We start from the raw sequence: 21,420 nt of genomic DNA, 5'->3' as shown, positions 1-21,420 counted from the left end.
TTAACGCAAAGTGTAATTAAAAAATGGATTTTTTTTTTCCTTTTAAAATGTTGCTTTACTCCCAATTTTGTAACTTTCACAAGGGATAGCGTAAGAAAGTGAACCACCACAATTTGTTACCCACTTTCTTCTGAGCGTGCTGATACCTTACGTGTCCGTTTGGACAAACAGGAGGGAAGGAGCACCATTTGAACTTTGGAACACAAATGTGGCTGAAATAGAGGGCGTGCACCATGTCACATTTGTAGCAGAAACACACACACACACTACTTTTTTTTATGAAAAGTTGAAAAAACTAGACCCCACAGTTTGTTACCCACTTTCTATTGAGCATGGCAATACTCCTACATGTAGGCAAAAAGTTTTGTTTTGACAAAAGGCAGGGCTTGGAAGGAAGAAGCGACATTTGGTATTTGGAGTGTAACTTTGGCTCGAATAAATTGCAGACACCATGTCTCATTTGCAGAGCCCTTGATGTACCATAATAGCAGAAACCCCAACAAATTAACCTATTTTTTAAAATGGACCCGTCAATGAATTTATCAAGGGCTGTGTTGAGCATTTTGAACCCATTCGCAGAACTCTTTAAAATGTGGATGTGAATACAAATATTGTTTTTGTTTTTCTGCTCAAATGTTTTTGGCCAAAATTTTATTTTTGTCAATGGATAATAGGAGAAAATGGACACAATAATTTGTTACATCATTTCTCCTGAATGTGATGATTCCTCATATGTGCTCCAAAACTTTTGTTTGGGTACATGGCAGGGCTTGGAAAGTAAAGAACGCTTCTGACCTGTCCCCTCCAACAATAGGAATGTTTCTGTGCAACCAGAAAAAATGTAAAACCTGTTAATTTATAATGACAGCAGACAAGATAGATTCCCATCTAACATCAGGACCACAAGATTCCAGGTACTTTAAGTTGCATCACATCTAATGTAGTGTACTTAATTATATGTACCAAATGTCCAACTGGAGACTGTATATAGGGGAGACAAGACAAACGCTTAGAAAAAGGATTAATTCTCATCACCACACAAAACAAAAAGGATAGCTCTACCTGTGGCCAAGCATTTTGTAGCCTTGATCACAGCATCATGAACTTGTTGGTATTGATAGGTAACTTCATATCCCAGAGAGACAGAAGAGTCTGGATGTACAAACTTTGACCTTTGACACACTAAGAGCAGGAATGAATGTGTTGCATGGATTTACTGTATTTTTCTATAAGATGCATACCATAGGAAAGGGGAGGGAAAATAGGAAAAAAAAATAATGTTAAAATAGAGGTCAGTCTTATAGTCCGAATTTAGTTTATCGGGGATGGAGGGTGAAGGCCACCAGCGGTGGAGCCGGTCTCTGGAGGCAGGGTCGCTGCTGTAGGAAGCCAGCAGCGGCAGTAGTTGGGCAATGCTGTGGGCCCTAAATTTCAAGAAAATTTTGGCTGTGAGGCAGAAGTGGAGTCCCTGCTCTGTAAATTGATTTCCTGGTTGTGAGCTTCAGGAAAATGGCGGGGGAAAGATTTTGATATTTGCTTGTAATCGCTGACTTCCTGCAGCAGCAACACTGCCTCTTGTGACCCCGCTACAACGCTGCTGGCATTCCCCCCTTCCCCGGTAAGCTAGATTCAGACTATAAGACGCGTCCCCACTTTCCTGCCAATTTTTTTTTTTTTTTTTTTGGGGGGGGTGGGGGGGGAAGTGCATCTTATGGTCAGAAAAATGAAGAGACCACAGTAATCTCAAAAGCTTGCTATTTGTTACCATCTTTTTAGTTAGACATTGAAATGTATCAACCACTGATTACTCTCAAATTTTAATGTTTGTCTACTGGCTAACTGTACAAATACAGTGGGACAAAAAAGTATTTAGTCAGTCAGCAATAGTGCAAGTTCCACCACTTAAAAAGATGAGAGGCGTCTGTAATTTACATCATAGGTAGACCTCAACTATGGGAGACAAACTGAGAAAAAAAAATCCAGAAAATCACATTCTGTTTTTTTTAACATTTTATTTGCATATTATGGTGGAAAATAAGTATTTGGTCAGAAACAAACAATCAAGATTTCTGGCTCTCACAGACCTGTAACTTCTTCTTTAAGAGTCTCCTCTTTCCTCCACTCATTACCTGTAGTAATGGCACCTGTTTAAACTTGTTATCCGTATAAAAAGACACCTGTGCACACCCTCAAACAGTCTGACTCCACACTCCACTATGGTGAAGACCAAAGAGCTGTCAAAGGACACCAGAAACAAAATTGTAGCCCTGCACCAGGCTGGTCAGAACAGGGGTGGATTAAGGGTAGCCAGGGCCCCGGGCTGTTCAGACACTAGTAGTTAACACTGACTCACCAGTGACGTCTCTAGGTGAAGTCCTTCATCTTTCATCTAGCACAGACCGCAATCATTTCTTTCAGCCAGGACTCGTTTCTGCAGGAAATAACACAGTTATCTCGAGCTCCGCTTGCAGAACACATTACTTAATTTTTCACAACTTCTACATTACACCACATGAAGAAAAAAAGGCGATATAGTGTCACTCTGCACAGTAACAGGACCGACCCCCATTTAAAACAGTATACTCAAAAAATAAAATAAATACATCACTGCAGTAATAATATCCCTTAATTAGCCCCTATGGTAATAATATTCCACATCCTGGCCCCGTGTGTCTCATTCCTGGCTCCAGGCATATGTTCTTGCATCCTGCCCTCATGAATATCCATTCTACCCCATATGATCTCCCCATCCTGCCCCATCAGTCTCCATTGTATCCATCCTGCCCCATGTCTTTCATTCTGCCCCGTGTCTCCAATCATGCCCCGTGTCTACATTCTGCCCATGCCTCCAGTCCTGCCCCCAGTGTGTCCAGCAATCTGCCCCAGTATGTCCAGCATATTGCCCCAGTGTCCAGCAATCTGCCCCAGTGTCTCCAGCATATTGCCCCCAGTGTGTCCAGCATTGCCCCCAGACAGTGTGTCCAGCAATCTGCCCCAGTGTGTCCAGCAATCTGCCCCAGTGTGTCCAGCATATTACCCCCAGTGTGTCCAGCAATCTGCCCCAGTATGTCCAGCATATTGCCCCAGTGTGTCCAGCATATTGCCCCCAGTGTGACCAGCAATCTGCCCCAGTGCGTCCAGCATTGCCCCCAGACAGTGTGTCCAGAATATTACCACCAGTGTGTCCAGCAATCTGCCCTAGTATGTCCAGCATTTCCCCCAGTATGTCCAGCATTTCCCCCAGTGTCTCCAGCATTGCCCCAGTGTCTCCAGCAATCTGCCCCAGTGTCCTCCAGCATTGCCCCAGTGTCCTCCAGCAATCTGCCCCAGTGTCCTCCAGCAATCTGCCCCAGTGTCCTCCAGCAATCTGCCCCAGTGTCCTCCAGCATTGCCCCAGTGTCCTCCAGCAATCTGCCCCAGTGTCCTCCAGCAATCTGCCCCAGTGTCCTCCAGCAATCTGCCCCAGTGTCCTCCAGCAATCTGCCCCAGTGTCCTCCAGCAATCTGCCCCAGTGTCCTCCAGCATTGCCCCAGTGTCCTCCAGCAATCTGCCCCAGTGTCCTCCAGCATTGCCCCAGTGTTCTCCAGCATTGCCCCAGTGTCCTCCAGCCATCTGCCCCAGTGTCCTCCAGCCATCTGCCCCAGTGTCCTCCAGCCATCTGCCCCAGTGTCCTCCAGCATTGCCCTCAGTGTGTCCACCGTTATATAAAAAAAAAAAAAAAACAAGCAGTCTCCTCACCTGTCCGCGCTCCAGCGATGAGCTCCCTCCAACAGAGCACACTCGCTGGCGACTGACAATGACGTCAGACGCAGGCGACGTGTGCGCCTGCGGCCGACATCAGCCGCCAGCCTCCAATTGGCTGGCGGCTGTTGTTGTTAACTATTGACGTGCGGGCGCGCGCCCGCACATCAATAGGAAACCGCCGCAGCACCGGAAGGGGCCCGGTGAGCAGATGAGAAGGGGCCCGATGCGGGCCCCCTCTCTCTGCCCACCGGGTACGGCGGGGGCACATAAATGCCGGCGGCGGCCGCCGGCATTCACAGTCCAGATGATTATCAGAGGGTCAATCTGTGCGGTAGCCCAGGGCCCCCCCAGACCACTGGGCCCTGGGCTACCGCCCATATTGACTCTCTGATAATCCGCGCCTGGGTCAGAATGATCACAAGAACGGTGAGCAAAAATCCCAGAACCACGCAGGGGGACCTAGTGAATGAACTGCAGAGAGCTGGGACCAATGTAACAAGGCCTACCATAAGTAACACACTACGCCACCATGGACTCAGATCTTGCAGTGCCAGACGTGTCCCACTGCTTAAGCCAGTACAGTCATGGCCAAAATTTTTGAGAATGACACCAAAATTATATTTTCACATGATCTGCTGCCCTCTGGTTTTTATTAGTGTTTGTCTGATGTTTATATCACATACAGAAATATAATTGCAATCATATTATGAGTACTAATAGGTTATATTGACAGAATGAGTTAATGCAGCAAGTCAATATTTGCAGTGTTGACCCTTCTTCTTCAAGACCTCTGCAATTCTCCCTGGCATGCTCTCAATCAACTTCTGGACCAAATCCTGACTGATAGCACTCCATTCTTGCATAATCAATGCTTGCATTTTGCCAGAATGTGTTGGTTTTTGTTTGTCCACCCGTCTCTTGATGATTGACCACAAGTTCTCAATGGGATTAAGATCTGGGGAGTTTCCAGGCCATGGACCCAAAATCTCTATGTTTTGTTCCATGAGCCATTTAGTTATCACCTTTGCTTTATGGCAAGGTGCTCCATCATGCTGGAAAAGGCATTGTTGGGCGCCAAACTGCTCTTGGACGGTTGGGAGAAGTTGCTCTTGGAGGACATTCTGGTACCATTCTTTATTTATGGCTGTGTTTTTAGGCAAGACTGTGAGTGAGCCGATTCCCTTGGCTGAGAAGCAACCCCACACATGAATGGTTTCAGGATGCTTTACAGTTGGCATGAGACAAGACTGGTGGCAGCGCTCACCTCTTCTTCTCCGAATAAGCTGTTTTCCAGATGTCCCAAACAATCGAAAAGGGGATTCATCAGAGAAAATGACTTTGCCCCAGTCCTCAGCAGTCCACTCCCTGTACCTTTTGCAGAATATCAGTCGGTCCCTGATGTTTTTTATGGAGAGAAGTGGCTTCTTTGCTGCCCTCCTTGAAACCAGGCCTTGCTCAAAGAGTCTCCGCCTCACAGTGCGTGCAGAAGCACTCACACCAGCCTGCTGCCATTCCTGAAGAAGCTCGGCACTGCTGGTAGTCCGATCCCGCAGCTGAAACAGTTTTAAGATACGGTCCTGGCGCTTGCTGGTCTTTCTTAGGCGCCCTGGAGCCTTTTTGACAACAATGGAAGCTCTCTCCTTGAAGTTCTTGATGATGCGATAGATTGTTTACTGAGGTGCAATCTTTGTAGCTGCGATACTCTTCCCTGTTAGGCCATTTTTGTGCAGTGCAATGATGGCTGCACGTGTTTCTTTAGAGATAACCATGGTTAACTGAAGAGAAACAATGATACCAAGAACCAGCCTCCTTTTAAAGTGTCCAGTGATGTCATTCTTACTTAATCATGACTGATTGATCGCCAGCCCTGTCCTCATCAACACCCACACCTGTGTTAATGGATCAATCATTAAAACGATGTTAGCTGCTCCTTTTAAGGCAGGACTGCAATGATGTTGAAATGTGTTTTGGGGGTTAAAGTTCATTTTCTGGGCAAATATTGACTTTGCAAGTACAGTAATTGATGTTAAGCTGATCACTCTGACATTCAGGAGTATATGCAAATTGCCATTAGAAAAAATGAAGCAGTAGACTTTGGAAAAATTTATATTTGTCTCATTGTCAAAATTTTTGGCCATGACTGTACATGTCCAGGCCCGTCTGAAGTTTGCTAGAGAACATTTGGATGATCCAGAGGAGTTTTGGGAGAATGTCCTATGGTCTGATGAAACCAAACTGGAACTGTTTGGTAGAAACACAACTTGTCGTGTTTGATGGATGCAACTCAGTATTCTTTTTCCTCCAAACACCATACCTACTGTAAAGCATGGTGGTGGAAACATCATGCTTTGGGGCTGTTTCTCTGCAAAGGGGCCAGGACGACTGATCCGGGTACATGAAAGAATGGGGCCATGTATCGTGAGATTTTGAGTGCAAACCTCCTTCCATCAGCAAGGGCATTGAAGATGAAACATGGCTGAGTCTTTCAACATAACAATGATCCAAAGCACACCGCCAGGGCAACGAAGGAGTGGCTTCGTAAGAAGCATTTCAAGGTCCTGGAGTGGCCTAGCCAGTCTCCAGATCTCAACCCTATAGAAAACCTTTGGAGGGAGTTGAAAGTCCGTGTTGCCAAGCGAAAAGCCAAAAACATCACTGCTCCAGAGGAGATCTGCATGGAGGAATGGGCCAACATACCAACAACAGTGTGTGGCAACCTTGTGAAGACTTACAGAAAACGTTTGACCTCTGTCATTGCCAACAAAGGATATATTACAAAGTATTGAGATGAAATTTTGTTTCTGACCAAATACTTATTTTCCACCATAATATGCAAATAAAATGATAAAAAAAAACAGACAATGTGATTTTCTGGATTTTTTTTTCTCAGTTTGTCTCCCATAGTTGAGGTCTACCTATGATGTAAATTACAGACTCCTCTCATCTTTTTAAGTGGTGGAACTTGCACTATTGCTGACTGACTAAATACATTTTTTGCCCCACTGTATATATTTTCCCTGTATCAAAATCAAGGAGTGTAGTGAGTATTTTGAACCCACATGTGCCTCATAGAATTTTATAACATTGGGATGTGGAAATACAACATTTTAGTGGTAAAATGTAATTTCTTTTATTAGCTGCAAATTTATCAATTACACAAGGGTTAATAGGTCAAACTGGATCCCACTATTTAGTGTGCAATTTCTCCAAAACACGTTGATGCTCCATATGTCATCAGAAACTACTGTTTAGCCACACGGCAGGGTTGAGAAGGAAGGAGTGCTATTTGGCTTTTGGAGCCTTTGAACAGTTTGTCGGCGACATTTGCAGAGCCACTAAGGTTCGGGGACAGCAGAAAAATCTTAAAAGTGACCCCATTGTATAAATTGCACCTCTCAATGAATTCATCTAGGGCTGCAGTGACTATTTTGTAGCATCCATGCCTTTTTTCTGGAGAATTGCAAAACTGCCAGTATTGTGCCCCATACATTATGCCCAGCTTAGGCTTCTGAAGATGCACACCTCGTAAATTACGGTAATTGCTCTCCCCACTACAAAAATGCCAAACGTGGCCGCTTACTGTGATTTGGCACAGTGGTGCTCGAAAGGAGTGGGGCATTTGAATGTAGAGGCACAGACTTCACTGTATTTTATTTGATGGGGTTGGAGCCATGTCGCTTTTCCAGTGTCTTAATTCTATCAGTAACGTACGAAACACCTATATTTTCAGTGACCGATGAATGACCTTGGTGGTTTTGTGCGGGATAGGTTAGGGTTTTTATTGGTAACATTTTGGGTTACGTAACTTTTTTTTTTTTAATCAATTTCAGTACAAGGTTTGGATCAAATTCTTGTGTTTTATGCTAAGCACTTACTTTGGGGTTTCTGTGTAAATCTCATAAAAATGTGATTCAGACAAAAACTCCAACGGAGCCACTCACTACATCAAGGCAGATGGAGACACTTTGGACTCCGTTTGCCATCTGTTCGGTGATATTCATGTTTTCAGGTGTGCATGCACAGAACTGTGGTCATCCAGACTTGTGTGCTAAAAAGACTCTTAAAGGGAACCTGTCACCCCGTTTTTTGAGATTGAGCTATAAATACTGTTAAATAGGGCCTGCGCTGTGTGTTCCTATAGTGTATGTAGTGTACCCCGATTCCCCACCTATGCTGAGATATAACTTACCAAAGTCGCCGTTTTCGCCTGTCAATCAGGCTGGTCAGGTCGGGAGGGCGTGGTGACATCGCTGGTTCTTCCTCAGCTTTACGTTGGTGGCGTAGTGGTGAACAAGCAGCGCGCGATCTGCGCTGTAATCCCTTGCATCGGTGGGGGCGGCCATCTTCCTGGGGCCGCGCGTGCGCACATCGAGTGCTCTGCTGCACGGGGCTTCAGGAAAATGGCCGCGGGATGCCGCGCGTGCGCATTAGAGATCGCGGCGGCCATTTTCCCAAAGCCGAGTTTGCATCTCGGCTTTGGGAAAATGGCCGCCGCGATCTCTAATGCGCACGCGCGGCATCCCGCGGCCATTTTCCTGAAGCCCCGTGCAGCAGAGCACTCGATGTGCGCACGCGCGGCCCCAGGAAGATGGCCGCCCCCACCGATGCAAGGGATTACAGCGCAGATCGCGCGCTGCTTGTTCACCACTACGCCACCAACGTAAAGCTGAGGAAGAACCAGCGATGTCACCACGCCCTCCCGACCTGACCAGCCTGATTGACAGGCGAAAACGGCGACTTTGGTAAGTTATATCTCAGCATAGGTGGGGAATCGGGGTACACTACATACACTATAGGAACACACAGCGCAGGCCCTATTTAACAGTATTTATAGCTCAATCTCAAAAAACGGGGTGACAGGTTCCCTTTAAAATAACATGACCCCACCAGTGTTCCGTCTCAATTGCGGTTTTTGGGAGTTACACGAAAACCCTGATGTAAGCGTTTAGTGGAGAGCATAGGGCAAATGTGAACCAAGTATTATTCCGATTTTTGAGGTAGAATGAACAAGAGGATTTTGGGTATTCATAAAATCCTTTTCTCGTAACCTTTATTGGGGTGGTACACAGGCTCATGGGTGTGTGCTGCTGCTGCCACAAGGAGGCTTTAGACAAAGGCTTTCAGATGTAGACAAAGGGAACGCGTGAAAAAATGCCATTTGGTATACCTACGTTTTGGTGAAATCCAAGAGATCATTCCACTGATGATGCCTCAATTCGTAAGGGATTTGACCAGCATGAGTTGAACGATTTACCACGAGATTTGGGACCGTCAAAAAAGGCTTCAGAAATCTTAGCATCAAGACTGCATGAGAAAAGCTTGCTTTAATTTAAAGAGTCCAGAGAGTGCATTTCAGTAGTACTTTAGAAGTGGCAATGGCTTTGTGTATTGCCATAACATACTTGGTTTAATTGAGGAATAACTCAAATAATTGGCGATAGTTCAAAGCGGAGCTTAAAGTGTGTTCTCCTCCACAATGGTAATTTGGTGCAGTCCCAATTGGCTGTTCAGTTTCTCTTCATGAAGAATGCTGATACAAAGCGCATTGTTGCAATATAACAAACACGATTGGGTCATCTGTGTTTTCCTTAAAATGGTATGCTTACTTCTTAATCAGTAATGCAAATACACCAAGTATCCTTGTTTACTGATTGTGTGGGACAGCAGAGCTTGTGAGAAGCATTGGGAGGAGAGGAATTGGCCTCCAAAATCTGACCTCAAACTTGTTGATCCAATTATTCTACATGAGCCACTTGTTGATTGAAAGAATATTATAATTACCCCTTTGCACATGAAACTGGATCTCCTGAAGCAATTCGTTAATGCTTTGCCAACTGACGCAGACTGTTTCAATCTCCCCATTTTGGCATTTCTTAGCCTGTCATTTGAAAAAATAAAGGCCAGTTTGTTTGATGGTCTACAGATTCGGCAGTTCATCAAAGATGAGCGTTTCATATGCTCTCTATCAGAACTGCAAAAGAATGCTTGGTTATCATTCAAAGATCTTGTCAAGGACATCTTGGAAATACACTAGCAAACAATTTCACCGAAATTGTCCAGAATCTCTCGAAGAGCTACAAAATGCTTGGTATCAACATCAGGGTGCATTTTCTGCATAGACATCTTAGTAACTTCCATAAATACCTTGGTGCAGTCAGTGGTGAGCAAGGTGAGCAATTCCACCAAGATTTGAAGGTAATGGAGTGACGGTATCGGGATAGATGGGATGTATTGTACACATGATGGCTGAATATTGTTAGAGCATCAGACGAGATTGTCTACAGATTGAACACTCTGGGAAAAGATATGCTTAAATTTTATCCTTAACTGCTACCTACCTTTTACTGCTTGCACACAATTTGACTTACAGTAACCATATATCCTTTTTATGAACAAAACGGCTTTAACCCCTTAGCGACCGCCGATACGCCTTTTAACAGCGGCCGCTAAGGGTACTTAAGCCACAGCGCCGTTAATTAACGGCGCTGTGAAAAAAGTACATAGCGCCCCCCAGAGGCCGATTTTCTCCGGGGTCTCGGCTGCCGGGGGTAGCCGAGACCCCAGAGAACATGATTCGGGTCGGTTTTCACCGACCCCGCTTTTGCGATCGCCGGTAATTAACCGTTTACCGGCGATCGCAAAAAAAAAAAAAAACGCGATTAGTATTGTGTTTCTCTCCCCTCTAATGTGATCGGACATTAGAGGGGAGAGAAATAGGGTCCCCCGAGCCCCCCACGGTACCTTATGTACCGGAGAAGGTGCCCCCCCGGTCCCCGACCCTCCTCCTTCCTGCCCGGGCTCCAAAATGGCGGGCGCATGTGCAGATGCGCCCGCCAAAGCCTAGCTTCCCCCGGTGTATTGGGGTCTGTTTTTACAGACCCCCTGGAGCGATCGCAGACCCCCTGGAGCGATCGCAATCCCAGGGGTCTTTACAGACCCCCGGGATTGCGATCGCTGCAAATAGTTTGTAAAAAAAAAAAATGCTTTGCATTTCTCTCCCCTCTGATGTGATCGCACATCAGAGGGGAGAGAAATAGAGCCCCCGAGCCCCCCACCATACCGCCTGCTCCTGTCCCCGGTCCTCAGTAGTGGTCCCCGGTCCTCAGTAGTGGTCCCCGGTCCCCAGCCCACTGCTCCTGGCCCCCCTTCTTCTCTGCTGGAAGAAAATGGCGGGCACATGCGCAGTGCGCCTGCCATGATCTGCCAGCAGAGACCCAGCAACCTATGAGAATTTTCTCATTGGCTGCTGGGTTTTGATTACTGTAATATGTCCAATTACAGTGATCAAAACCCCTAATATTTGATAAACATGGCAGCACTTGGGCTGTACCTTTCTCTTCTCTCCTTGTAGTTGTTCTAGGAGAGAAGAGAGAGAGACTACAGTTCAAGTGCTGCCCTGTCAGTGACAAAAAACATAATATCTGCCTCCGCCAGCATCCCATTTACCCACCCCCGTTCTCCGTAATCCCTGCATCACCAGCAGAGGATTATAAAAATAAAAAAAAAATTATAATTTTTTTTTAAAAAATTTTTTAGGGTTAGGGGTAGGGTTAGGGTTAGGGGAGGAATTAGATAAAATGGCTCGCAGAACTTTTAGCGCGGAGCAAGCTTACAGCCTGCTTTGCTCCGGCAGCTCCGGCAGCGAAACAGATTCTGCCCCTGAAGTTGAGCAGTTTTCAGACAGTGATGACGACTCTTCCTCCACGGGATCTCCCAGCCCGGTGGTAGCGGAGTCGGTCGTCACTGCTGAAGCTTCAGAGGCAGGACCAAGTACCGCAGTCCCCCCACCGCTGTGGTATAATGACACTTCATTTTCCCCTCAAATTCCCCCTTTTTCTGCAGTCCCTGGAATAAAAGTAGATGTCGCCAATTTTACCCCCATTGATTTTTTTGAAATTTTCATTAGCCCCGAAGTCCTGCAATTAATCGTCCACCAAACTAACCTATATGCCCGGCAATATATTTCCCAAAAACCCACTGCCTTTCATTCCCGTTCCTGGATCCCCACAAATGTCCCCGAAATTAAAAAATTCTTAGGCCTCACCCTGAATATGGGTATAGTAAAAAAAAACACTCTCCGCTCTTACTGGGCAACAAAAGCTGTCCACTGCACCCCTGTATTTGCAGCCATCATGTCCCGAGCCCGTTACGAAGCCCTGATGAGATTCCTCCACTTCAGTGACAATGCCCAAGCTCTCCCAAGAACTGACCCCAACTACGATCGGCTAAATAAATTAAGACCCCTAATTTCCCTCCTAAAAACTTCCTTTCTAAATTCCTATACCCCAGAGCAAAATATGGCAGTCGACGAGTCCTTGATGAGCTACAAGGGCCGTCTTTCATTCCGCCAATTTATTCCCTCCAAGAGAGCCAAATACGGCGTAAAATTATATAAAGCTTGCGAGAGCTCATCAGGGTACACGTCCACCTTCCTAATTTACGAAGGTAGGGACCGCCAAATAAACCCCCCAAACTGCCCCCAGACAATTGGTATCCCAGGCAAAATTGTCTGGGAGCTAATGACGCCCTTTCTCAATCAAGGGTACCACGTGTACACAGATAATTATTACACGAGTATCCCCCTATACAAATCCCTCCATGCTGCAAGTACAGGGGCCTGTGGGACAGTGAGGAAAAACAGAGTGGGGTTTCCGTCACAGTTGGTGTCCAGACGTTTGGAGAGGGGGGCGTCATTTTCACTTGCAAGCGACCAACTACTTGCAGTGAAGTGGAAAGACAGGAAGGACGTCTATATGCTTTCCACACTGCATACGGACACCACTGTGACGGTCAGAGAGAGGGGTGCCACCAGGGACAAAGAAAAACCTGTCTGCGTCACAGAATATAATAGACATATGGGTGGCGTAGACCTGTCAGACCAGGTTCTGCAACCATACCTGGTCAAGAGGAAGACCAGGGCGTGGTATAAAAAGGTGGGAATCTATCTAATTCAGACTGCCACCTACAACAGTTTTGTCCTATACAAAAAATCTCAAGGACCACTAACTTTCCTGCACTTTCAGGAAAAAGTAGTAGAGAGCCTCATATTTGAGTCCATGGCACCGGGGAAAGCCTTCGACTCTGAGGATTCCCGGAGACTGTCAGAACGCCATTTTCCTCACCCTGTCCCTGTCACTCCCACCCAAAGGTATCCTCAAAAAAGGTGCCGAGTTTGCAGAAAGCATGGCAGGCGGAGTGATTCCCGATTTTATTGCCCCACATGCCCATCCCAACCAGGCCTTTGTATCTCCCCCTGTTTTGAGACCTACCACACCACCTACAATTATTAGTTTGTTTGTTTTTTCAATCATTTTTATTTTCTGCTTAGTGGCCCCAGTAGTACAATTTGGAACAATTGATAAATATTTTAATTAGTAGATCCCATTTTACCCCATTTCACAATTAATTCCAGAATTTGATCAATCCCATACAAAACTACTATCCCAACAAATTCTCATCCACGTACCCACGTCTGTACGCTCTAGAGTGTGGACCCCACAAATGTTCTTGCAAAGTCAGGTCATCTGAAAATTCTACGACTCGATCAATCCCATACCAAACTACTATTCCAACAAATTCTCGTCCACGTACCTATGTCAATAAGCGTTAGAATGTGGACCCCAGAAATGATCTTGAAAAGTGAGATTATCTGAAAATGAATTCTAGGACTTTATTACTCAAACATTTTTGACCATTTATCTAACTTTGACTGTTTTTATAACTGTCTTGCTACACAAAACTTTGGCTTCCATTTATATTACTTATATTTATGTTGATGATACGGGCATGATCATTTTATTGTAGGATTTCTAAAAAATGAGGAAGTTCCGTACTTATACACTATGGGCTTTACTTTATGGTTCTTGCCGAACCTCTGGTACCAGACAATACTTTCTATAGAGAACTGGTTGTTTTGTGCATATAGCGGTTCTGACCTTGGCGGGTGGGAGCTTGCTATGGTGTACCACGTCTATTGGCACATTCGTCTCTCATATAGGGATTGATGGAGCTAAAAGGACGTTGTACGACCAGTCTCTGAAAGTGTCTGCCATTCTAGCCCTGATGGTGTTCTTTCATCTTTGGAACAAACTCCGCTTTGCCACATAGTTGGCTGCATTTTCCTACACATTTTGCCCTTCATTCCAGTACAGTTTATTCTTCCTGCTACAATATACGCAAATGCGGGACAACTGTTTTGTTAGCAAGACCAATTTTATAGTCAGCCATTGTGTTTTAGGAGCATGCCTCCCTCTGTGAGTAATAATTCCTGGAAGGATTTTCTTTTTTGCTCAATGTCTCTAGAAGCTTTGAATGGGTCCTGGATCTTCAATTTCAAATAAAGCCAAATTTGTCACATTGTGCCCCTTTCTGTCCAAGCCCTGCCATTTGTCCAAACAGAACTTTTTTTACTACATATGGGATATTGCTGCACTCATAATAAAGTGGGTAACGAATTGTGGGGTCCACTTTTTGATGTTATTTCTGAAAAATCGAGACATTCAGGTCTAAAACAAGATTCTCGTGGAAAAAAATGAATTTTTTCAATATGACAACCTAATGTTATCAAACTCTGTGTCATACATGTGGGTTCAAATTGCTCAATATACCCCTGATTAAAATCTTTGAGGGGTGTAGTTTCCAAAACGGGGTCAGTTGTGGGGGGTTTCTGCTGTTAGGCACATCTACAAACCCAAAATGACGTCCGCTCTCACAATTAAGAGATTAAAAAGTCAAACGGCGCGCCTTCCCTTCCAAGCTCCGCAGTGCGCCCAAACAGAGGTTTACCCCCACATACAGGGTATCGACATACTCAGGACAAATTGCACAACAACTTTTGGGGTCTATTTTGTCTTGCTACCCTTGGGAAAATAAAAAATTGGGGGTGAAAAGATCATATTTGTGAAAAAAAAATGATTTTTAATTTTTTCGGCTCTACGTTATAAACTTGTGTGAAGCACTTGGGGGTTCAAAGTGTTAACCACACACCTAGATAAGTTCCTTAGGGGGTCTAGTTTCCAAAATGGTGTCACTTGTGGGGGGTTTCCACTGTTTAGGCACATCAGGGGCTCTCCAAACGCGACATGGTGTCCGATCTCAATTCCAGAGAATTCTATGTTGAAAAAGTCAAATGGCGCTCCTTCCCTTCTGAGCTCTACTGTGCACCCAAACAGAGGTTTACCCCCACATACGGGGTATCGACATACTCAGGACAAATTGCACAACAACTTTTGGGGTCTATTTTGTCTTGCTACCCTTGGGAAAATAAAAAATTGGGGGTGAAAAGATCATTTTTGTGAAAAAAAAATGATTTTTAATTTTTTCGGCTCTACGTTATAAACTTGTGTGAAGCACTTGGGGGTTCAAAGTGTTGACCACACACCTAGATAAGTTCCTTAGGGGGTCTAGTTTCCAAAATGGTGTCACTTGTGGGGGGTTTCCACTGTTTAGGCACATCAGGGGCTCTCCAAACGCGACATGGTGTCCGATCTCAATTCCAGAGAATTCTATGTTGAAAAAGTCAAATGGCGCTCCTTCCCTTCTGAGCTCTACTGTGCACCCAGAGGTTTACCCCCACATACGGGGTATCGACATACTCAGGACAAATTGCACAACAACTTTTGGGGTCTATTTTGTCTTGCTACCCTTGGGAAAATAAAAAATTGGGGGTGAAAAGATCATTTTTGTGAAAAAAAAATGATTTTTAATTTTTTCGGCTCTACGTTATAAACTTGTGTGAAGCACTTGGGGGTTCAAAGTGTTGACCACACACCTAGATAAGTTCCTTAGGGGGTCTAGTTTCCAAAATGGTGTCACTTGTGGGTGGTTTCCACTGTTTAGGCACATCAGGGGCTCTCCAAACGCGACATGGTGTCCGATCTCAATTCCAGAGAATTCTATGTTGAAAAAGTCAAATGGCGCTCCTTCCCTTCTGAGCTCTACTGTGCACCCAAACAGAGGTTTACCCCCACATACGGGGTATCGACATACTCAGGACAAATTGCACAACAACTTTTGGGGTCTATTTTGTCTTGCTACCCTTGGGAAAATAAAAAATTGGGGGTGAAAAGATCATTTTTGTGAAAAAAAAATGATTTTTAATTTTTTCGGCTCTACGTTATAAACTTGTGTGAAGCACTTGGGGGTTCAAAGTGTTGACCACACACCTAGATAAGTTCCTTAGGGGGTCTAGTTTCCAAAATGGTGTCACTTGTGGGGGGTTTCCACTGTTTAGGCACATCAGGGGCTCTCCAAACGCGACATGGTGTCCGATCTCAATTCCAGGGAATTCTATGTTGAAAAAGCCAAATGGCGCTCCTTCCCTCCTGAGCTCTACTGTGCACCCAAATAGTGGTCCCTCCCCACATATGGGGTATCGGCATTCTCCGGACAAATTGCACAACAAATGATGTGGTTCATTTTCTTTTTTTACACATGTGAAAATAAAAAAAATTGATTCTGAAGTAAAATATTTGTGAAAAAAAGTAAAATGTTCATTTTTTCCTTCCACATTGCTTCAGTTCCTGTGCAGCAACTGAAGGGTTAATAAACTTCTTGAATGTGGTTTTGCGCACCTTGAGGGGTGCAGTTTTTAGAATGGTGTCAATTTTGGGCATTTTCTGCTACATAGACCCCTCAAACTGACTTCAAATGTGAGGTGGTCCCTAAAAAAAATGGTTTTGTAAATTTTGCTGTAAAAATAAGAAATTGCTGGTCAAATTTTAACCCTTAACTCCCTAATAATTTTTTTTTTTTTTTCCAAAATTGTGCTGATGTAAAGTAGACATATGGGAAATGTTATTTATTGACCATTTTGTGTGACATATCTCTCTGATGTAAGGGCATAAAAATTCAAAGTTTGAAAATTGCAAAATTTTCAAAATTTTCGCCATATTTCCGTTTTTTTAATAAATAAATGCAAGTAATATCGAAGAAATGTTACCACTAACATGAAGTGCAATATGTCACGAAAAAACAATCTCAGAATCAGCGGGATCCGTTGAAGCGTTCCAGAGTTATAACCTCATAAAGTGACAGTGGTCAGAATTGTAAAAATTGGCCTGGTCATTAAGTACCAAATTGGCTCTGTCACTAAGGGGTTAAATAAACATTACATTCGGGGTATTTTTTTGGATTATTTTCCTTTGTGTATATATTTTGTATGGCTTTGAAGATGGAGAGGGTATCATCTAGCTTAAAGGGACTCTGTCACCTGAATTTGGAGGGAACAATCTTCAGCCATAGGGGCGGGGTTTTCGGGTGTTTGATTCACCCTTTCCTTACCCGCCGGCTGCAATATTGGATTCATTCTCTTGAAGTTCAATCTTGCCTTGCGCAGGCGTGTACTATGGAGGACAGAGAATGAACTTCAATCCAATATTGCAGCCGGCGGGTAAGGAAAGGGTGACTCAAACACCCGAAAACCCCGCCCCTATGGCTGAAGATTGTTCCATCCAAATTCAGGTGACAGAGTCCCTTTAAAAAGTTGTATTTTTTTTTCTAAAAGAAACAAGGATTTATACGGAATACACATTCTTAGATTTGTGACTATTCGCACAATCATATAGGGTGAGCAAAATCTTTCATTTCCTACCATTCATGATATAATTTATTACTACGCTTAGTGCTGAGTGAGCTCATACAGGAATAGGTTTTGTCCTTTGCTGTCAAACACAGCCAGGGACCTTTGGGAGCAGACATAGGTGGTATATTAAGGGTATGTGCACACGTCGTGGATTGACCTGCAAAATTTTCCGCTCAGAATCTGCATGTCTTGGCAGAAAACGCAGGTGGGGATTTGATACGTTTTTGTCATGCAGATTTGTATGCGTTTTTGAAAGCTAAATGAAGATCTATTATTGAACAAAAAAAAATTGTGATGTAATTTCTGGTCCAACCTCCTCTTTAACATTTGTCCAACCCACACTCCCATTACACACACAGATAGACAGATAGATATGGGCTGGATAGATATTGGATAGATCTATCTATAGATCTGTCTCTCATTCCTTCTATCTATTATCTATCTCCTATCTATAGATAGATATGAGATAGGTACGGGATAGATAGAAGGAATGAGATAGATAGATCTATAGACAGATAATAGATCTATCTAGATAGAAAAAATCTCTTAGGCCAGGGTCACACTTTAAGAGAAACTCGCACCTCAATACCCGTCACTGCCACCGGCACTCAGACTGGGGCGTCCAGATGCATAGAAATACATGCAGCCGCACACTCCGGTCCCGAGTGCTGGTGGCAGTGCTGGGTATTGAAGCGCGAGACTCCTGTGAGTTTCTCGTGTGACCCCGGCCTTAAACGCAATATCTTTTTTTTTTCTTTTTTTTTTTTTAAATGGTATTTTTTTTTAATTGCTCCCGCGCAATTTTCTAGTCCAGAATGGGAAAGTCGGCGACTGGGGGCCGATGTTTATAGCCTGGAAAAGGGGGTAATACCCATGGATCTTCCCAGGCTGTGAATATCAGCCTTTATTGGCTATTAAAATAGGGGGACCCCCCAAAAAATGACGTGAGGTCCCCCTATAATTTATAGCCAGAAAGGCTATGCAGACAGCTGCGGGCTGATATTCATAGCCTAGAGAGGGGCCATGGATCTTGCCCCCCACCCCCCTACAAATACCAGCACCCAGCCTCCCCAGAAATGTCACATCTGTAAGATGCGCCAAGCCTCTCTCTTCCCACTGCCCTGTAGCTGTGGCATATGGGGTAATGAGGGGTTAGTGTCACCTTTGCATTATAAGGTGACAGCAAGCCTGGTTAGTAATGGAGAGGTGTCAATAAGACACCTCTCCATTACTAATCCTGTTATGACCTGGTGGTTAAGAGGCCACACTGAAGTGACCTGGTGGCTAAAACGCAACATGGAACGAGCTCTGAGAAGGTGGTATCTCTACTGACCGCAGTCCCTAATCCTAACAACACAACTAGAAATAGCCGTGGGATGTTCCTGACACTCCCTAGACACCTCGTCACAGCCTAAGATATAACTACCCCTAAAGAAGGAAATAGAAAGCTATCTTGCCTCAGAGAAACCCCCAAAAGGAAAGATAGCCCCCCACAAATATTGACTGTGAAAGGAGAGGGAAATGACGAACACAGAAATGAAATTAGAATTCAGCAAAGGGGAGGCCAATACTAAACTAGATAGACAGAGAGCAAAGGATACTGTGCGGTCAGTATTAAAAACTACAAAATCCACACAGAGTTTACAAAAATGAACTCCACACCGGCTCACGGTGTGGAGGGGCAAATCTGCTTTCCCAGAGCTTCCAGCTAGCCTAAATAAGACATAGTGACAAGCTGGACAAAAGAGACAAAATGCAAAGCAATCGAGTCCAAACAAATGGACAAACAAACGAGCAAAACTTATCTTTTGCAGACAAGGACTGGCCATATGAGAAATCCGAGGGAAGAATCAAATCCAACCAAGAACATTGACAGCAGGCATGGACTAAAGCCCAGAGCAGGTTTAAATAACAAACCCAGGCAAGGCGATTAGTGAAGGCAGCTGCTACAGCTACCTAACGGAGCAGCAGTTCCACTCGAAACCACCAGAGGGAGCCCTGGGGCAGAACTCGCAAACATACCATTAGCAACCACAGGAGGGAGCTCCAGAACGGAACTCACAATAGTATCCCCCCCCTTGAGGAGGGGTCAGCGAACCCTCACCAGAGCTCCCAGGCCGATCAGGATGAGCCAAATGGAAAGCATGAACCAAATCGGGAGCATGAACATCGGAGGCAACAACCCAAGAATTATCCTCCTGGCCATAACCCTTCCACTTGACCAGATACTGAAGCTTCCGCCTCGAAAAACGAGAATCCAAAATCTTCTCTACCACATATTCCAATTCCCCCTCAACCAACACCGGAGCAGGAGGATCAACGGAGGGAACCATAGGTACCACATATCTCCGCAACAAGGATCTATGGAACACATTATGAATGGAAAAGGAAGCTGGAAGGGCCAAACGAAAAGACACTGGATTGATAACTTCAGAAATCTTATAAGGCCCAATAAAGCGAGGCTTGAACCTAGGGGAAGAAACCTTCATAGGAACATGACGAGAAGACAACCAGACCAAATCCCCAACATGAAGTCGGGGACCAACACACCGACGACGGTTAGCAAAACGCTGAGCCTTCTCCTGAGACAACGTTAAATTGTCCACCACATGAGTCCAAATTTGCTGCAACCTGTCCACCACGGAATCCACACCAGGACAGTCAGAAGGCTCAAGCTGCCCTGAAGAAAAACGAGGATGAAAACCAAAGTTACAAAAAAAAAGGCGAAACCAAGGTAGCCGAACTAGCCCGATTATTAAGGGCAAACTCGGCCAACGGCAAAAAGGTCACCCAATCATCCTGATCAGCAGACACGAAGCATCTCAAATAGGTTTCCAAGGTCTGATTGGTTCGCTCCGTTTGGCCATTTGTCTGAGGATGGAATGCTGAAGAAAAAGACAAATCAATGCCCATTCTAGCACAAAAGGACCGCCAAAACCTAGAAACGAACTGGGAACCTCTGTCAGACACAATATTCTCCGGAATACCATGCAAACGAACCACATGCTGAAAAAATAATGGAACCAAATCAGAAGAGGAAGGCAACTTAGGCAACGGCACCAAATGGACCATCTTAGAAAACCGGTCACAAACCACCCAGATGACAGACATCTTCTGAGAAACAGGAAGATCAGAAATAAAATCCATGGAAATATGTGTCCATGGCCTCTCAGGAATAGGCAAAAGCAGCCCGCTGGCACGGGAACAGCAAGGCTTAGCCTGAGCACAGGTCCCACAGGACTGCACAAACGAACGCACATCCCGCGACAAGGAAGGCCACCAAAAGGACCTAGCCACCAAATCTCTGGTACCGAAAATCCCAGGGTGACCAGCCAACACCGAACCATGAACCTCAGAAATTACCCTACTAGTCCATCTATCAGGAACAAACAATTTCCCCACAGGACAGCGGTCAGGTTTATCAGCCTGAAACTCCTGAAGTACCCGCCGTAAATCAGGGGGGATGGCAGAAAGAATCACCCCCTCCTTGAGGATCCCAGCCGGCTCAAGAACTCCCGGAGAATCAGGCAAAAAACTCCAAGAAAGGGCATCAGCCTTCACATTCTTAGATCCAGGAATATACGAGACCACAAAATCAAAACGTGAGAAAAACAAAGACCACCGAGCCTGTCTAGGATTCAACCGCTTAGCAGACTCAAGGCAAATCAGATTCTTGTGATCAGTCAAGACCACCACGCGATGCTTGGCTCCCTCAAGCCAATGTCGCCACTCCTCAAATGCCCACTTCATAGCCAACAACACATCATAATTACGCTCAGAAGACGAAAATTTTCTGGAGAAGAAGGCACATGGTTTCACCAAAGACCCATCACAATTTCTCTGAGACAAAACGGCCCCTGCACCAATCTCGGAAGCATCAACCTCAACCTGAAAAGGGAGAGAAACATCTGGCTGACGCAACACAGGGGCAGAAGTAAAACAACGTTTAAGCTCCTGAAAGGCCTCAACAGCCGCAGAGGACCAATTCACCATATCAGCGCCCTTCCTCGTCAAATCGGTCAGAGGCTTCACCACACTAGAAAAATTAGCAATAAAGCGATGATAAAAATTGGCAAAGCCCAAAAATTTCTGAA

Source organism: Ranitomeya imitator, chromosome 2 (assembly GCF_032444005.1).
Source record: "Ranitomeya imitator isolate aRanImi1 chromosome 2, aRanImi1.pri, whole genome shotgun sequence".
Taxonomy (NCBI): domain Eukaryota; kingdom Metazoa; phylum Chordata; class Amphibia; order Anura; family Dendrobatidae; genus Ranitomeya; species Ranitomeya imitator.
The sequence above is the reverse complement of the archived record's forward strand: the minus strand, read 5'-3'. Positions refer to the sequence as shown.